The sequence below is a fragment of the Sceloporus occidentalis genome, unplaced genomic scaffold (genome assembly GCF_023333645.1).
Source record: "Sceloporus occidentalis isolate IW3139 unplaced genomic scaffold, rSceOcc1.0.p SCAF_6, whole genome shotgun sequence".
Taxonomy (NCBI): Eukaryota; Metazoa; Chordata; class Lepidosauria; order Squamata; family Phrynosomatidae; genus Sceloporus; species Sceloporus occidentalis.
The window spans coordinates 105,197,683-105,215,050 of NW_028316986.1; the positions used below are offsets into that span (position 1 = coordinate 105,197,683).

General features: G+C 41.1%; 1 protein-coding gene across 3 annotated transcripts in view; it reads left to right on the forward strand.

Annotated features, from left to right (window-relative positions):
* The first annotated feature begins 211 nt into the window (after positions 1 to 211).
* Positions 212 to 17,368, forward strand: part of WASF1 (WASP family member 1) — an 81,712-nt gene continuing 64,555 nt past the window's right edge. For 2 of the 3 annotated variants that reach the window (XM_089530581.1, XM_089530586.1), the window contains exon 1: positions 686 to 834. The gene's annotated coding sequence lies outside the window, so the exon portion shown is untranslated. Of the gene's footprint in view, positions 322 to 685; positions 835 to 17,368 lie in introns of those variants that run through there. The other variant, XM_089530583.1, reaches the window with a different exon arrangement.

A 17,368-nucleotide genomic window follows, 5' to 3' on the forward strand; every position in this document is an offset into this window, starting at 1 on the left:
TGTGTGTACATACAGATATGTGTGTGCGTATTGTGGAGGTTATTGCTCTGATGATGACTGGGGTGGGCGGCACCCAACTCCACCAACCGTCCCTCCTCCTCGCGCTCTGCCTGTCAGTCATCTCCTAGGCCGCCGTCGCCGCCGCCGCCGCCGCCGCGAGCCCCGCCCCCTCGCCTTCCCATTGGCTGAGAGGGGAAGCCGGCTTCGAGACGACGAGAGAACGCCGCAATAACCCGCATGCCCCCTTCCATCCATCCCTCGCCGCCGCCAGCGAGAGAGAGAAGGCGAAGAGCAGCCTGAGCCACCCGACGTCATCCGTGTGTGTGTTGGTCTCTTCCATCTCTTGCCATTCTATAATTCTAATAAGAGGCTGAGGCGGTGGTGGGCGCGAGGCCACACCTTCGTAGCCCCCTCCTCCTCCTCCTCCTCCTCCAGGCGCACAGAGCAGCTCGGGGGCGCGCGCGGCGCTTGTCTCTATTGTGCCTAGGCTGTTGTGAGAGGAGGAGGAGGAGGAGGAGGAGGAGGGGGCCGGGTGGGAGGGGGGAGGTCCGCGCGCTTTCTAGCCCCGCCCCTTCCCCTTCCATTCTCTCCATTCTCCTTTCCATCTCCATCCCTCTCGGAATCTTCGCAAGCGAGCGAGCGAGGGAGCGCGCGCCCCGTTCCCCTCTCTCTCCCCCGCCCCCGCCCCCTCCCCCGCCAGTCTCCGCGTGCAGCGCTCGAACTTCAGGCGCATAGAAGGGGGAGGGGCCTCGTCGTCGTCGTCGTGAAAAGATGTGAGAAAGGAAGGAGCCGGCAGAGGAGCAGGGAAGGCGCCAGATAACAGGGAGACAGACGGTGAGTTGGCCCCTGATAACTTCCTATGCACCGCAGCGCCTGCCTCCACCATCTTCCCTTCCTCGAAGGGAGGAGACGAAAAAAGGAAGGAAGAACCAGCCGTTTAGGCTGCATCCATCCGCACTGCAGGGATACATCCCCGAAGGACAGACCCCCAAGCCCCCCTCCTATTCCTCAGACAGCTCTGCCCTATCCATGGCTTCTCAAAGGCTGCATCCACACTGGAGAGAGAACCCGATTTGGTACCGGATTAAATGTGTCTTGGCTCAAGGCTATGGAATTCTGGGAACTGGAGTTTGTGCTGGGCCTCGCCACAAACTCCCGACTCCCAGAATTCCCTAGCCTTCAGCCAAGACAAGTTAAAGCGGTGCCAGACTGGGTTATCTTCCCTGTATGGATGCAGCCAGAATCTGGAATGAGCTCTTTAACTGTCCCAGCTCAATGCTAGGGAATCCTGGGAACTGTAGTTTTTCTGAGACTACGTGCGAAACAAGGGATCTAGGAGTCCAAGTAGACCACAAGTTGAACATGAGCCAGCGGCGCAACACGACAGCTAAAAAGGCCAATGCAATCTTAGGCTGCATCAATAGAAGTATTGTGTCTAGATCAAGGGAAGTAATAGTGCCACTATATTCTGCTCTGGTCAGGCTCCACCTGGAATATTGTGTCCAGTTCTGGTCACCACAATTTAGAAAGGATGTGGAGAAACAAGCGTGTCCAAAGGATGGGAACTAAAATGGTGAAGGGTCTGGAAACCATGTCCTATGAGGAACAACTTAGGGAGCTGGGGATGTTTAGCCTGGAGAAGAGAAGGTTAAGGGGTGATATGATAGCCCTCTTTAAATATTTGAAGGGATGTCACATCAAGGAGGGAAGAAGCTTGTTTTCTGCTGCTCCAGAGAACAGGACCCAGAACAATGGACGCAAGCTAGAGGAAAAGAGATTCCACCTCAACATTAGGAGGAACTTCCTGACAGTAAAGGGCTGTTTGACAGTGGAACAAACTCCCTCGGAGTGTAGTGGAGTCTCCTTCCTTAGAGGTCTTCAAACAGAGGCTGGATGGCCATCTGTCAGGGATGCTTTGATATAGATTTCCTGCATGGCAGAAGGGGATTGGACTGGATGGCCTTTGTGGTCTCTTCCAACTCTATGATTCTATGTAGGAAGGTGTGGAGGGTAGTATAGTTTCTCTTCTCAGCACTTATTAAGAGCAAGCGCAATTAAGTAGTCGCCTTCCTGCATTTATAAGCATGTTTTGTAAGAGACAGTAGTGCTGTGTGATCCTAATAAGCACATCACAAATTAAATTAGTGTTGTCTTTATGTTTTAAGTATACCCTGACAGGTTCAGCACATAGTCATCAAAAAATACCAAGTCAAATTGTAAGCTCTTGTGTTAAGGATGTGAAAAATGGCAATATGTAGAATGGCCTAAAAGAAAACGCATGCCTGATATTTCCCCCTCATTATACTTGTGGTTTCCATAAATATTATGGTAAGGGATTTTAAAGACTTTGAAGTGCATGTCGTTCTCCTGATCTGTACTTGATCCTGTTTTGCACAGTATTATATTAACTTCAAAATGAAATATGTTACCCATATTGATAGTTGAAAATGGATATTTATTTCAAATGTTTCAAAAGTGGTTAAAAACTTGGAAAGCAGGTGCTGCTAAATAAGATGATAAAAAGGATATTTGGGATATTTGTTAATATTCTTTAATTTCTAAAGGATAAAATGCATATTTTAAGACATTTTCCTATTATTACTGTGGTACATTTCCAGGCTTTTTATTTTGCATTATGAAACCTGTGAATTTGGGACATTTTTATTTTAAAGAATTTAAATGTTATCTGGCAACATATCTTGCTTGACTTTAAATCTTTGGTTAAAGAGTTTTTGTAACAGATGGCAAGGTGAAAAATGTTTCAGCTTGTTTGCAGTATAATTCGCTAATACTGTCTGCAAAGTGCTGTGGATAGTCTGTGCCATACAAGTCAGTAGAAAGTGAATGCTAAAGCTAAATATTTCCATAGTAGTAATGATGTAGAGAATGGATCTTGATTATAGTTAGCCTCATTGTAGGAAAAATAAAGAGCTGCCTGTACATCAGAACAGATGGTGTTGTAGACCTAAGGTGTTAAAGCCTCTCTGTTGAATATGGCTGTGCCTATACACAACCCTTCTGCTTACTACTCTCCAGTACCCAATATGTTATGTACTGAATGCATCTTATAACCTTTTCATTAAACTCTTATCGGGGTATATAGGGGTGAAACAGACCGTCCCTGACAAAGGCGGATTGGGGCAGTGGGAACCGCACGCCGGGGCCCCAGTCTGCCTTTTTGCCAGCTGAAAAAGGAGTGGCAAATAGTTGCTCTTTTTTTGCACTGGCAAAAAGCGGGCTTTTCCACCACACCATGGTGGGAAGCCGGCTTCAAGGTACTCTGGCGGCATGTGGCTTATAAACCCCATGCCACTGGAGTGCCTGGAAGCTGGTCCCCATGTAAATGGCTAGATGGCTTGAAGCAGGCTTTGGGCATCTTGGGGGCATACATCATCTGCACGCCACGTCCTCAAGCCGTCTGGAAGTTGGCTTTTTATGCCGGTCTGTTCCAGCCCATAGTTAACATGGACTATGTGAACAGAGAATATTGCAATGTTATACAATTCATCTATTGCCATAAAGGGTTATTATTTTTGCTGTCAGTCAATATAGCGTATGTCGTTTCCATGATATGAACAATTTAGCTAGTATTTCTGTAGAACTGAAGCAGATGGTCAGTGGAGACTTTCTTCTCTAATGAAATGGAAATTCCAAGATGAATATTTTGAAGAGGTCAGTGAGACTGCATCTGCATTGCAGAAATAATACAGTTTGACACTGCTTTAACTGACATGGCTCAGTACTATGGAATTCTTGGATTTGTAGTTTTGTGAGATATTTAGTCATCTCTGTCAGAGAGCTCTGGTGCCACAACAAACTACAAAGCCACGAATTCTATAGCATTGAGCCATGGCAGTTAAAGGGGTATCAAACTGGATTATTTCTGCAGTGCAGATGCAGCCTTAGAAAAGCTCCTCTCCTTACTATTTCATCATAAGGAAGACTCACCTATTTGGAACAAGCAAATGTCTGAAATTTTTAAAATGCTAGCAGTCTTCAAAAATATCACTTTCAAACCTAAAACTTTTACAGTAGGACCTGATTTTAGATGGTTATGATACATGAATTGGATCTGACCATTGCTTGGCAGTATTTATATTTTTGTTTGAATGTAGGTGCATATTTTGTACATATATTTGGCCCTCCACATTTGTGGCTTTGACTTTTGCGGATTTGATTATTTGCAGTTTTGATTAATATGTTCTCTCTAGGAATCTATAGGTCCTCCATCATAATTCTGCCAGAGGTTGACCATAGGGTTGTGCTGGAGGACCTAGCAATTCCCAGAGAAAACAGTTCTCTAGGCATTGTGGCAGGTTTTCCAGCATGATTCTGTGATCAACTTCTGGTAGATATTGACTATGGAATTGCACTGGAGGGCCTGGAGATTCCTAGAGAGGTCTTCTCTTAAATAAAAAGAATGGCAGTTTTTAAAAAAATTCCGGGTTTTCCACAGTCATGGAGGTCCTTCACCCCTAACCCCAGCGTATGTGGAAGGACCACTGTATTAGCATCTATTTCCGAGAGTGGTTCTTTGAAGTGGCTTTTATATGGTGAATGTGTTTGGCAGTTCTCAGCTTGACCACTAGGGTTTGTATGCAAAATGAGAAATTACAAAATTTGATGATGCATGGATGTTTCATTCTTTCTTACATCCAGTGGGTGGCACAATATTCAGACATACAAGATGCAAGTGGGGGCAGATAGACTTGCTTTTTTGTTACATGCTATATATATATATATATACACACACACACACACACACACATATATGATGAGGTTGTTAACTTCTTTGAATAAAGATTGACCAAGATGAAGCTAAAGTGGTCGAATGGAGTAGCAAAGGAAGTACACCTTTCTGTGGGCATTTCCTTATTTTCTCTGTAGCAGTCTAGAGGTATGGTGATGTGTTGTTATTTATTCTTTGTAATCAACCTTTATATATCATTGGTATTCATTATTTTTATTTTCAGCATTTTTCCCTACTTCATTTTATTCATAAATGTTCTTTCGGTTTTTCATATATTTAATTAGTCTGCTGATGGCTTGAAATGATTTCCTGACATACTGAGCTTAAAACATTTGATTCCACTGTCTGTGCCGAATCTTCAGACAAGAAGCCCTTCTCCAGTTTCCTCTCTTGCTGTTAGAGGGAAAATGAAAACCATACTAGCTTGCTCTGAGCATCACAGCTATTTTCAGCTGATTTATGTAGACCTATTTTACTTGGAATAACTGCTGAAAGGACAGTATTCCATCATGTCATCAGTTCCTCCCATTATTTTCTTGAATTGTGAACACTTTCCCTCAACTGTTGGTTTGATCAAAAGTTTGTAAAGAGAAATTTTATCTGCATTCTGAACAATGCAGAATAATATCTGCTCTGAAGATGCCAGCCACAGATGCTGGTGAAACGTCAGAAATAAACTCTTCTAGAACATAGCCACATAGCCCGAAAAACCCACAAAAAACTATAATATCTACTAAATTTATATTATTTAAAGCCACAGCTCATGCATTCAAGCACCATCTCATTGATTTATCGGAAATAAATGCTTTGAATAGGTGAAAACACTGTAATGAGTTTTATTTTTCTGTGACATAGGCCCGTTCCACACGGGCGTAAAGTACGTCCCCAGGACATACTAGGGTTAGGAAAGGGCGTGCTTTACGCACACCCCTAACCCTAATACATCCTGGAGATGTACAAAATGGCGGTGCCCGTTCTAGACGGGCGCCGCCATCTTGACGTTGCGGACGCATAGTGTCTGCACGTCCTGCAACAGAAGTGACATCACGAGTGTGCCATTGGCCACTTATGGCGCCACTTCCAGGGCCCAAAAAGAAGCCGCTTTTTGCAGCTTCTTTTTGGTGCGTCTGAGAACCGCGTGGTTTGACTGCTGCGGTTCCCGGCAGCAGCAACCGTCGGCGTCAGCAGAGCACCCATTTTGGGCGCTCTGTAACACGCCATAGTCTCTTACAAAATATGAATATAATGAATATACATTTGTATTCTATCAGTGATGATCAACTCCTTTTCTTGAACCTGTATTAGTAATTTATAGTCTTATGGGACTGCAAGCCAAGTCCTGACTTTAGCGTTGCATATGAGACTGGGGTCCACCTAGGGGTCATGCAGACCGGCAGCTTGGAGGGGCCTCTGGCTGCTCCAGTGCCAGTCGGTGTGGGACCCTGGTGACCAGATGTCACAGTCCTGAATGGACCGCTGGCAAGGTGCAGCTTTTTGCCACTCTTTTTGCAGCCCGCTTTTCCCAGTTGGGCATGCACTCTGCACAGCTTCTGGCCACTCTGGGGCATGTGTCATCTGCACACCCCACCTCCAGAGTGGGCAGAAACTGCTCCTTCCTGCCCATCTGTTTCAGGCCCTAGTCTGTTGTTCTTTGCAAATGTAAATCTGAGTAATTTGGTGGTCCAGCGGAAAATGATTTTTGGTCTGCTGGTGGACTGCAGGTTGCCTTTTGTCTGTAATTGAATAATGTCCTTCTGTCTTTATGTCTCCATTTGGGAAGCAATATTGCCATCTTCTGTCAAACTTGAATGTGCTGCTGATGTACTAGAAAACATGAAGCAAAAATTGCAAAAGCCAGATAAGATTTGTTTAGTGTATATGTAAGTCACATATCTCTAAATTTTAGCAGCACATGCTGCAACAAATGAGTACAGTTCAGTGTAAGTGAGAAATTCTGTCTGTTTGAATGAAACTTTGGTACATGCACCTAGGTACATGGCCATATCCAGTTTTTTACTTGGTTGCTGTTTGACTTTCATTATTTATACTTTCTTGTAGTAAAAAGGATCTAATTTCTCAAAACAAGATACCCTCACCTCTGTTCACCACTGAGTTGTACAGAGAACTGCTCGTGTTCAAAAACTTTTATGGGAGGCTGCCAGGATGGGAAAATGAAAGCAGTGCTATGTGCCCAAGCTTCGTGGGAGCTTCCTAACTATCACCACCACTACTGGCGAAAGATGCAGATAAGGGAGTGAGCGTACACAGGCAGGTTAAGAGCAGGAGACACTACTATGCAAAGCAATCAGCGAGACTGTGTGGTGGTTTTAAGGGACCCTGAAAAGAACAATCCTCATTTAACCCTTATCTATGCCATAGTTCTAAAAGCTGCTGGTTCTCCTTGTCTTTCTTGTGCACCAATACTTTGTCTGAAGCCCCCCCCCCCCCCGCCCCTGTTTCCCTTACTGTCCCCTGGAGCTTTCCACTGCCTCTGCAGGGGGCATACTTTGAGGATTGCTGATCTAAATCCATTTCAAAATGGCTTCAGGAGTGATTATGGGACTGCGGCAGCTTTGGTCTCTGATTGACTTATGGAGGAAGTTAGAGAGAGTGTGTGCGTCCCTGTTGGTTCTGCTACACCTCTTTTTTGATACCATCAACCATGGTATCCTTCTGGGTCACCTTGTTGGGATGGAACTTCCTTCATGGAATGGCAGACCCAGGAGGAGGTACTAGGAAACTGCTTGACCTGTGAAATCCCTCAGGGTTCAGTTCTGTCCCCAATGCTACTTAACTTACATGAAACCATTATTAGAGGTTATCCAGAGCCAACAGTCTGCGGATGACACCCAACTCAATTACATGTTTTCACTAAAAGCCAAGGAAGCTGTTTTGGTCCTAAACTGGTGCTTGTCATCAGTATTACACTGGATGAGGACAAACAAATTGAAACTTAATCTTGACAAGATGGAGGTGCTCCTGGTCAGTTGAAAGGCAGAAAGGGATTTGGGATTCAGTCTTTGCTGGATGCGATTACACTCTTCCTTAAGATGCAGGTTTCCAGCTTGGGTGTGCTCCTGTATTTAGCCCTGACCCTGTAATCCCAGGTTTCAGTGTGACTAGGAGTGCATTTGCATAGTTAAAAGCTTGTGAGCCAGTTGCACCCATTCCTTAAAATGTAAGATCTGGACCTGGTGACACATGCTTTAGTTACAGCCTGGTTAAATTACTGTAATGCTTTTCTATGAGGGCCTGCCTTTGGAAGGTGTTTGGAAATCTCAACTGAGCTAAAGAACTGCAGCCAGATTACTGACATGTGCTAGTTACAGGAAGAACATAACTATCTCCCTTGTTGAAACAGCTCTATTGGTTGCAGACACAAGTTGAAGTTATGAAGTTATGGTTATGATCTTTAAAGTCCCACTGGCTCAGGTCCAGGTTATTTGAAGCACTGTATTCTCCCTTACGGACCAGCCTGTGGTCTGAGATCTTCTAGGAAGGCTCTTGTCCCTGCCTCGCCTCTCTTACAGGCACATCTGGTAGGAGAGAAGACCTTATCAGTGGCTGCCCCCCCCCCCCCCCCCCAGCTCTACAACTCTTTTCCCGAAGAAGTTAGACTGGCACCCTCACTATTTCCTTTTCCTCAGACAAGCAAAGACATTTCTATTCTGACAAACACTTGAGGAGTGATGATATAAGGTCCATCTTAACATAATGTGCTGGATATTACTAATTGTTTTATTGGTGTGTGTTTTAATGACACATGTTATTAACTGGTTTTCATTTTTTTCTGACTGTGTTTTACCTTTGTGTCTTATCGATTTTTAATAAGGTTTTCTTTTCTTTCTTTCTTTTTAATGTAGTAAGCTGTTTTGAGTACCAGTCTGGAATAAAAGGCAGGACAGAAATCAATCTAATAATAATAAAGACTGTTATGAGCAATTTTAAATGGCATTAATGAAATTGGCTTTTTAATGATGACCTACAAAATAAATGTTTCATTGAGAGGAGCTATCATTTTTTAAATACCAAATTGCTTCTGTCATCTATACAGTGAGCCCTCAATATCTGCAGGGACTCTCTTCCAGCGCCCGCCCACACACACACACAGATACCAAAATCCCCAGCTGCTCAAATCCCCTTGTCCTTAATGGTGGCGTGGCCACATGGCCGCGCCACCATTAGGGAGAATGGGACTGAAGTCCTCTCTCCTCCTTCCCTCCATCCTTCCTTCCCTCCTAACCTCCTTCCTTGCTTCCTCCAAGGCTTCTGTCCAGCTTGGCTTTGGTGGCGGAATCTGCCACCCAGTTAGCTGCAGCCAAGGCGTGACTCTCAGACCCCCTGTCCCCAGGCCCAGCACTTGGGGCAGAACCTCTGGATTCTGAAAGTCAAGCCTCAGCCCTGGCCACGACTCCCTCTGACCAACAGGGTTCCAGTGGACCTAGTGCCAGAGCCAAGCCATTGGGGACAGTACGGGCTTGCCATCCACAGATGCTCAAATCCTTGGATGCCAAATCCATGGATAAGGAGGGCCCACTATATAGGCCATGCTGGACTGTTGTCTGTACAAGAGAACAGATAAACACAAGCTAAACTTTAACTATGATAAACAGTAGAAACCAGTGAATGAGCAAATCAGTTTCCTTGAATATTCTCTAGCAGGCATGAAAGTTGTTATAATTTGAGAGAAGTCACCATTATGAAGATGCTGAGTTGAAAATCATAGACATTGATACTTATCACACTTAGCTCAAATTCACTGAAATTATATTCACTGCTGAAAGTTTCTCTTTAGATTCCTTCATTTGAGAATGAGTCATTCTGAATCTTTTACCTTCTTGACTAGATCTCAGTTTCGTTTGTACGTAATGTGATATATTTTTGTCCCACATTGTCGTTCTTGGTGTCTGTTCATTTGCAAGAGTGTCTTAGGAAAATAGAAAGCAGACTGACACTAAGTCACACTGTTTGCCCATTTAGCCCTTTAATGTATAGCAGAGTCTCTCCTTAGTCTTGAAAAGAGCAAAACTGGAGTCAAGTTAAATGCTCAAGAGACAAAGCAGCTATGTCTCAAGTTGCTGAAAAGATTATACAGTATTTTATTAGATGCATATCCCAATGTGTTTTAGCCTGTGGATACGCTTCAGGCCTTCTTCAAGGGGCTATAGTTTATGTTCTGATTTTAAGTACATAAACAATGATTTCATGTAATATGATGTCATGCATTGAAGAGTTGCACTCTTGTGATTTTTTAACAATAGACTGCTTAAGGTCAGACTTTATAGATAAAGATAACTTCTGAGCATCTTAAGATGCATCTCCTTTGTCTCTTGCCAGTTTCTCTCGTCTCAAATAGAGGCTTTACATGTTACCAGCTTCTTCTTAAATTTGTTTGAGAACATTGGACATCTTACCTCAAAATAAAATTGTAACAGTAAAGTAACAAACTTAATGATAAGCATGTTAAAAAGAATGAACTCCTGTCCAATATAAATAGATAATGTCAATTGAAATGGCTTATTTTGAGAGTATTAAAATAAGAGAAAATATTTTTAACTTTGGGCAAGAATGGATGTCAATTAGATTTTTTCTTCTTTAATGTGGCTTCAGATTATTTTATCTCAACACACCTCTACCTGGAAACATTCCTTATCCAGCTGCACCACTTTTGGTATTCTGAAGGTTTTGTCATCTTTCATATGACTTGTAGTGGGAGCTGCCTCTTAGAATGTTTCTATGATGGCCTGCCTCTTCATTTAAATTCCTTCTCCAAGCCCTTCTTTTCCATGATGTCTTTGCGGATAATTCCCTGTTCCTCATACTGTGCTGTTTAACTATATCTTTGTTGTTGTTGTTGTTAACTGCTGTCAAGTTGACCTTAAGATTGACAGACTTCCAGTCACCCTGTTATCAAGAGGTTTAGGTCTTCTGAAATCAGGGCGGTTTTCTTCTTTTTCTACAGCCCTCTACTTTACTAAGCATTATTGTGTTTTCTAACAAGTCATGCCTTCTCATAATATGTCCAAAGTATGACTCCTTCATTTCATTTCAGTTTGACACTGCTTTAACTGCTATGGCTTCTAGGAAGAGTTTAGGTTTAATTTGCTCTTGGACCCATTTATTTGTCTTTTGGGCAATCCATGACATCCACAGAACTTTCTTCCAGCACCATATTCCAAATGAGTTACTTTTCATCCTATTAGCTTTCTTCACTGTCCAGCCTCCATAGCAACACATAGAAACTGGAAATACAGTGGCATGGATAATCCTGAATTTGGTATACGATCTGCCCTCCCCTTACGCGGGGCATCTGTTCTGGACACACACACCCCTCGTAAGGGAAAAAACGTGTATGCTCAAGCCCCATTCAAATGAATGGGGCTTGTGCCCCTGGTAGTGTGCAGCAGTGCGCACACCATTAGTTCTTCCGGCGCATGCCACTGCTCCTTCCACATGCTGGAAGGCACGCAATAGGCGCCCGCGTATGACACGGGCGCACTCTACTATAGTATATCTTCACACTTGAGAACTTTGATTACCTCCTTCATACCTGCCTTTCCAAGTCTTAGGCTATATTTGCATGGCAAAGCTAATGCAGTTTGACACTGCTTTAACTGCCATGGCTTTATCATGTGCAATTCTGGGATTTATAGTTTGTTGTGGCACCAAAATTCTCTGACAGAGAAGGTAAATATCTCACAAAATTACAAATACTTAAAACATATTTAAAATAAAAATTTCAGTAAAAGATTGCAATATCATTATTTATAACTTATTTCATATGGTCAAAGAATTGAGAAAATGCTGTTTCTTAAACTGTAAATAGTGTAGTGTTTGAAATTAATAATGATAATGATAATAATAAAATTTATTTTTATCCCACCTCTCTACAAAAGCAATCGGGATGGCTTACAAAGTTAAAATATACAGTCCAAACCCTCAACCCACCCACCCCTTTAAAATACAATTAAACAGTGTGGAATTAAAAACATAAAAACATACTTAAAAAACAATACAATAACTGTGGTGAAGTCGGAGGTCAACAGTTAGATTTTCCTTACAACCTTAATTAAGGTTGTAACACAGTGTATGCTTCAGCATGCACAAGTGTTTCCTTGAATTTGTACAGGAAAATTACTCTTAATGTAATCTCACATTAAAACTTTAATAAATCTCCTGTTAAATATGTCCTGATTATACAGCTACTTAGACACACAGTACTTCCCTTTCTTTAGCAAAATGTTTCTGTCTTAATGATTGTGACTTCTGAAATAGGTTGTCCTGTACACTTGCTCAGCTTCCTCTTCAAAATTTCTCTTGGGTAGATTGGATGAACCTGCTTCTTTGGAAGGATCTTAATTTATATAATCACTTTCTGAAGATAGAGTATTGTGGTGCTCTTGAGGAGAAAAATATATTTTGATTATGTGTTAAACAGGCTGTCAGATAACACTTAAGTAGAATTGCAAATTTGCTAATAATGAAATATTTGCCTTAGGAAATCTGACAAGATCTTGTTTAGCAGGGCTGGCAGTATTATACAAGAATATAGATTCAGCTTTGATATACACTTTAGTGAGTATCCTGTTATAGCAGCCCATTTGAGCAAAAGACTGTGCACTAGCAATCTTACATTTTTGGCACGTGTGCATGCAGGCACCCACTGCCTTGTTGCATGAATAATTTCACATTTTCATGTCAAGGTTATCTGTGCAGAGTACTCAACATGAGTGATTCAGTGTAGCTCCAGAGTAGGGCTTTCTTCTCCACCAGGATTCAGTTGGGTCTTGGACATTAATTACTGTAATACAGAAAAATTTCTAAATGCATCAAAATGTTCATAAGGATGTTTCTATTGCAGACTACTTGGTGGAAGATTAATGGATTTCCCCTATTATTAATGATAGATAGAATAGTGAGAAAATATATTGTCCTAAATTTTGTAGAATATGGTGCATATTTGCTTACCTTTTATAGGATGTGGTGAACACTGAAATACATAATCTCTTCCAAGTAAAGGAAGAAGTAGCTATTTATACATTCACCAGTAATTACTATGGAGAATAAGAAGGCTCAAAGGATTATCAGTAGGATACCACACTAGTGCTGGTATAGTCTTATACCTCTAATCACCCATCTATTAGTCTGAAAGATGTCAAAAATCACAACCCTTTTGTGGCTTTTATATGAAAGGTATTGATGGCCTCCTTCCAGATCCCAGTGAGCAAGTGTTGACATTATAATTATCTAACCGCACTTGTTGACAATCAATTGTGGAAAGGTCAAAGTTTAAATAGTTCTAAATTAACCTTTACTTCTTGGTGTCACCCTTTTCTGACCAGAGATGGCATACAGAAGTAATAGTAGTATGTCCCTTTCTGGTAATGCAACAGCACTTATCTGTACATAGAAATAGGTTTAAGAATACCTCCAGGAGCATTATTTGTACATAAATAAGATAAATGAATGTTTTAAAAGTAAATTATTATAAAATCATGAACTCAATCCATGGTCTTAGCACATGGAGTGTAGCTGCAGCCTGATAGGCCAGGGAACTGCGGGAAACCTGGTTTATTGGCTGATTGTCCCTGTTTGCAGCAGGAACAACTATTTGTTCTTTGTTCCTTGTGGTGTTTGACTGAGAATGCTTTTGGTTTGTTTCTCACCCAACAAACCAGAGCGAAAATGTAAAGCTTGTGTTTGATTTCTTTCTCTTGGGTTTTGGGAGAGAAACAAACCAGTGGAGATGAAGTGCCTGTAATTAGATATTGTAAACAAACTGTGAAGGGAAGCTCCATGGTTTGACTGTTGGTACTGCATGCAGGAGCGATTTGGCAGCATGTAGCAATGGGTTACTTGTAATCGAGAAGTCAGGATTCCTGTTGTCCTTTGATTTATCATGTCATGCAGACATGCCTTTCAAGTTGGATCTAGTCATGGTTATCCATAGACACACTGATTTTAGTAGGACTTGCAAATAATTTAAGGTGCTTTAATCTATTCAAACTGATATAATTATACAGTGAGACGTTCATATTTCTAACTGTAGAAGGAAAACTGTCATTCTCTGTTTATTTGTTGTATATTGGCTTCTGGACTTCAGGCAGATCATGTTCATTTCAATCCTTACATGTTGCTGGTAGTGTATTTTAAATTTGAATTCATTACTCTGTCAGATAAAAAAAATCTTAATTAATGTTCAGTTCTGTTATTTTCTTGCACCTCTTATTTCTTTTTTTATTACTGAAAGTTTTTATTTTTATGATCCACATATTGTAATGCTGAGCAGTGCAAAGTTTGTGTCATTTATCTCTGCTAGAGGCAGATCATGGAAAATATCCCATCTCTCCTGCCAGCTCCCTTCTTTTTCAGTTTCATTTGCCCTAAAAGGAGTAATGAACATTTGTATGTATGAAAGCAGAAAAACAAGTTATAAGCTATGTGCCTTCCAGTATTGCCCATAGCCCTTGAAGAAATTCAATAGAAGCAGCTGAGCTTTAACCGGTTGGATACAAATGATAGCCAGTATTTTTAGAGCTGATGTTATAGATCAAAAAAGTATTATCGCCTGTTACAGGAATTTACAAACCCATTCACATTCACTGACTGAAGAAGGTTGCATTGCTTTTAACAACAGCAAGCTTATATGTTATAATTCTGTTTCCCCCCTCTTTTAACCATTTCCAAGAATTCCCTCCCCCCCCCCCCCCCCCCGCCTTGCACAATGTGCTACAAATTCCCCTTTCTTTCCTTTGGTCAAATCTCCTTTAAATATTTCTCTGTTTAGAAAGGCCTCTGTATTAAACTTCTTGTTTTTGAATTTAAAGTTTTTATGCTGAAAGGAAAGATACAAATCTTGTGAAATGGCTCCCCACCCAATACATCTTAATAGAGAGCATCCCTCCATTCACCTTTGTATTTCTTTACTTACACCAAAGGTAGCCCTAGTTTTCTTTCTTTTCTCTCTCTCTACAACTGATTTTGCCCTACTGCTCCCATTTCTGTTCAACTTCCTTAGTTTGTTGGAAACAACATACACAACTTGAGCTTGCCCAGCAGTTCACACCAGTAAGAAAGTTTCAGATTCAAATATGTATACCATACCATACATGGAGGCTGGGTGGCATCACTGGCTGGAAAAAATACAACCCTACCTCTTGACTCTGAATCCAGGAAGAGAAGTAATACAGATTTTTAAAAAAAAATCTATAGTTGAGGGGCTCATGTATGCGCTAGATCTTTCTTCCAGGAAGATTGCAAGCAATAGGCCATTTGCAATTCCCTTAGTTTGTATAGATAGACAAGAAAAGATGACATTCTCTGCCCATTTCCACTCTGTGCATAGTGCAGGATTGGTCTTCTGTCTCAGAACAGACTTCAAAGGCCAAGCAACTGCTCTGAAGAATTTGTGCTATCCTGTTCATAGCTGAGTAGGGCTAGATAGTTAAGATGTTGCTGCTCAGTAGGTCACGGTTTACTGCCCTCCACATGCTAGTATGCAGATATGAACTATTTAAGATTTGGACTTAAAGGAATTAGTTAAACAATTACCTAGCCCCATATTCCAGTTAATGTTTTAGGGCAAGTCTTTTAATTGTTTTGAAAGGGTTTGTCTCCATTACTTCCTTATCCTAACATGTGCCTGAAATCCAAACTTTTCTGCAGTGAACAACATCAGCAAACAATTAGTTTTTATAATCACCTTGAGGCACTGCAAGCAGAGCCTTTGTGCTCTTTAAATGTATTTTCCTCTCTTAACCAAACAAAAAGTTGTACATTAACATCTTACCTGAGAAAGAATTCTGTCTTACTTTAAATAGTCCACAAATCACTGTGAATCATGATGGATGTTAATAAGAATATGATGGGTGATTCCTCCTTGAGCTTAAATGGGTGAGGAGGTCTTGCAAAACACAATTCCTACCTTTGTCCCTTATTTATAGAGTATTTGATGTACTGATCCTGAATTTTTATTGAAAAGGTTTATTTAGAGTAAGCATAACTTAATTTAGTGGAACTTGCTTGCAGTAAAACTGTCTTAATGGGGCTGTCATTTCTTGATTTCAGAGTTCTCTACAAAACCAAGGTAAGAATTACTGTAGACTCCTTTCTTATTATATGAAGATAACTGACAGTGGTTTTACAGCATTTCTATTAAACACTGGAGAGTTGTCCTCTGTGGTTTCTTAAGCATTCTTGTGTAATTAATACACCCACTGAAGTCTATGATTCTCTAAATATTGTTTCTGTGAAAACAGTTCTTCCACATAACACCAAGGCAGATAATATATTCCGATATGAAATATATTAGGATATGAAACACAAACCATATTTGATTTGTTGCTTAGCAGCCAAAGCAAATTATGGAAATTGACATCTGAGGCAGATAGAGCATTATGATAGCAAAATGGCTTTACTTCTACTAGTATCTTCATATAAACTAGCAGTTTTTCTGTTGTGTGTACGTTCTCAACACTTTAGCAAAATGATTCTGCAGTTGCTTCCAAAATTATATGGAATGGGAATATTATATTATGTAGCTATGTCAAATCTATAAAACATGCACACGTTAATTAAAAAAATAATGAGCACAGTGGTTTAGGGAATTCCTTTATATTTCTTTAATTTGCCATCTATGATACCTTTCATCATATACACTGGTCATTTAACTTTTAATCCTTCGGTCTTTTCATATGAGAACCATACCCAGCTATTGCAAAAGGTGCTGAGTGCTGGGCTTGTGTTTCTGTGTATGTATGCTGTTTTCTTGGGAGAAAATTAGCCATTGAGGGTTACCTAATGAGCAAATATATCAGTATCAAAGGAGGAATTTCCCTCAGGACCATAGTGGGGCAATCCCAGTTTGTCTAGCTGGTGCAATTTCTATTTTGAAATCTTGTAGGTTAAACCAAATAGTACACATTTTGCAGCATGTGTACTTTGGCATTGCTAGTCATAGACTGAGGACATTTGATCTCACAGAAAGTGAAAGACATCAAGTCTTTACAGTTGTATAAGAAGAAGCTAAAGTCCTGACTAGATCTCTATATTTATTTGTACCCTGACTTTTCCCAGACTGGAAACGTAACAAAAATTAAACATATCCAGCTATAAAATTTACATAACACAAGAATGCAGGAATACACAATTATCAGTAATGGACAGACATAAGAACCCATTGTATCCTTCAGAACAGAGGTTGCCAACCTTTGATCCTCCAACTGTTTTGGACTTCAGCACCCAGAAGGCTTTGCCAGCATGGCTAATGATGAGGGAATCTGGGAGATGAAGTCAGAAACATCTGGAGGACTAGAGGTTGAGAACCACTGCTTTAGAGGAACATGGAGGTACATTCAAGAGAACTAAGCCAATTCAGTGGGTTTATAGCCTAGGGGGTTAGCACTCAGATGCAGTTTTTTGGTGGGTAGGATATAGCTGGCTGACTACAAGGAACTGGAAAATGCCTGCCTTATAGGTTCCACTTAATTCTAGAGCCTTAATGCGAAGTCAAGGAGTATCCCCCACCCAGCTGTTAATGTGTTCCTTAGTAGACTGTGTGAGCTCATCCCAATCTGGTTATGGCTAGAAGATGGCAAGACAATTGTCTACTAGAAATTC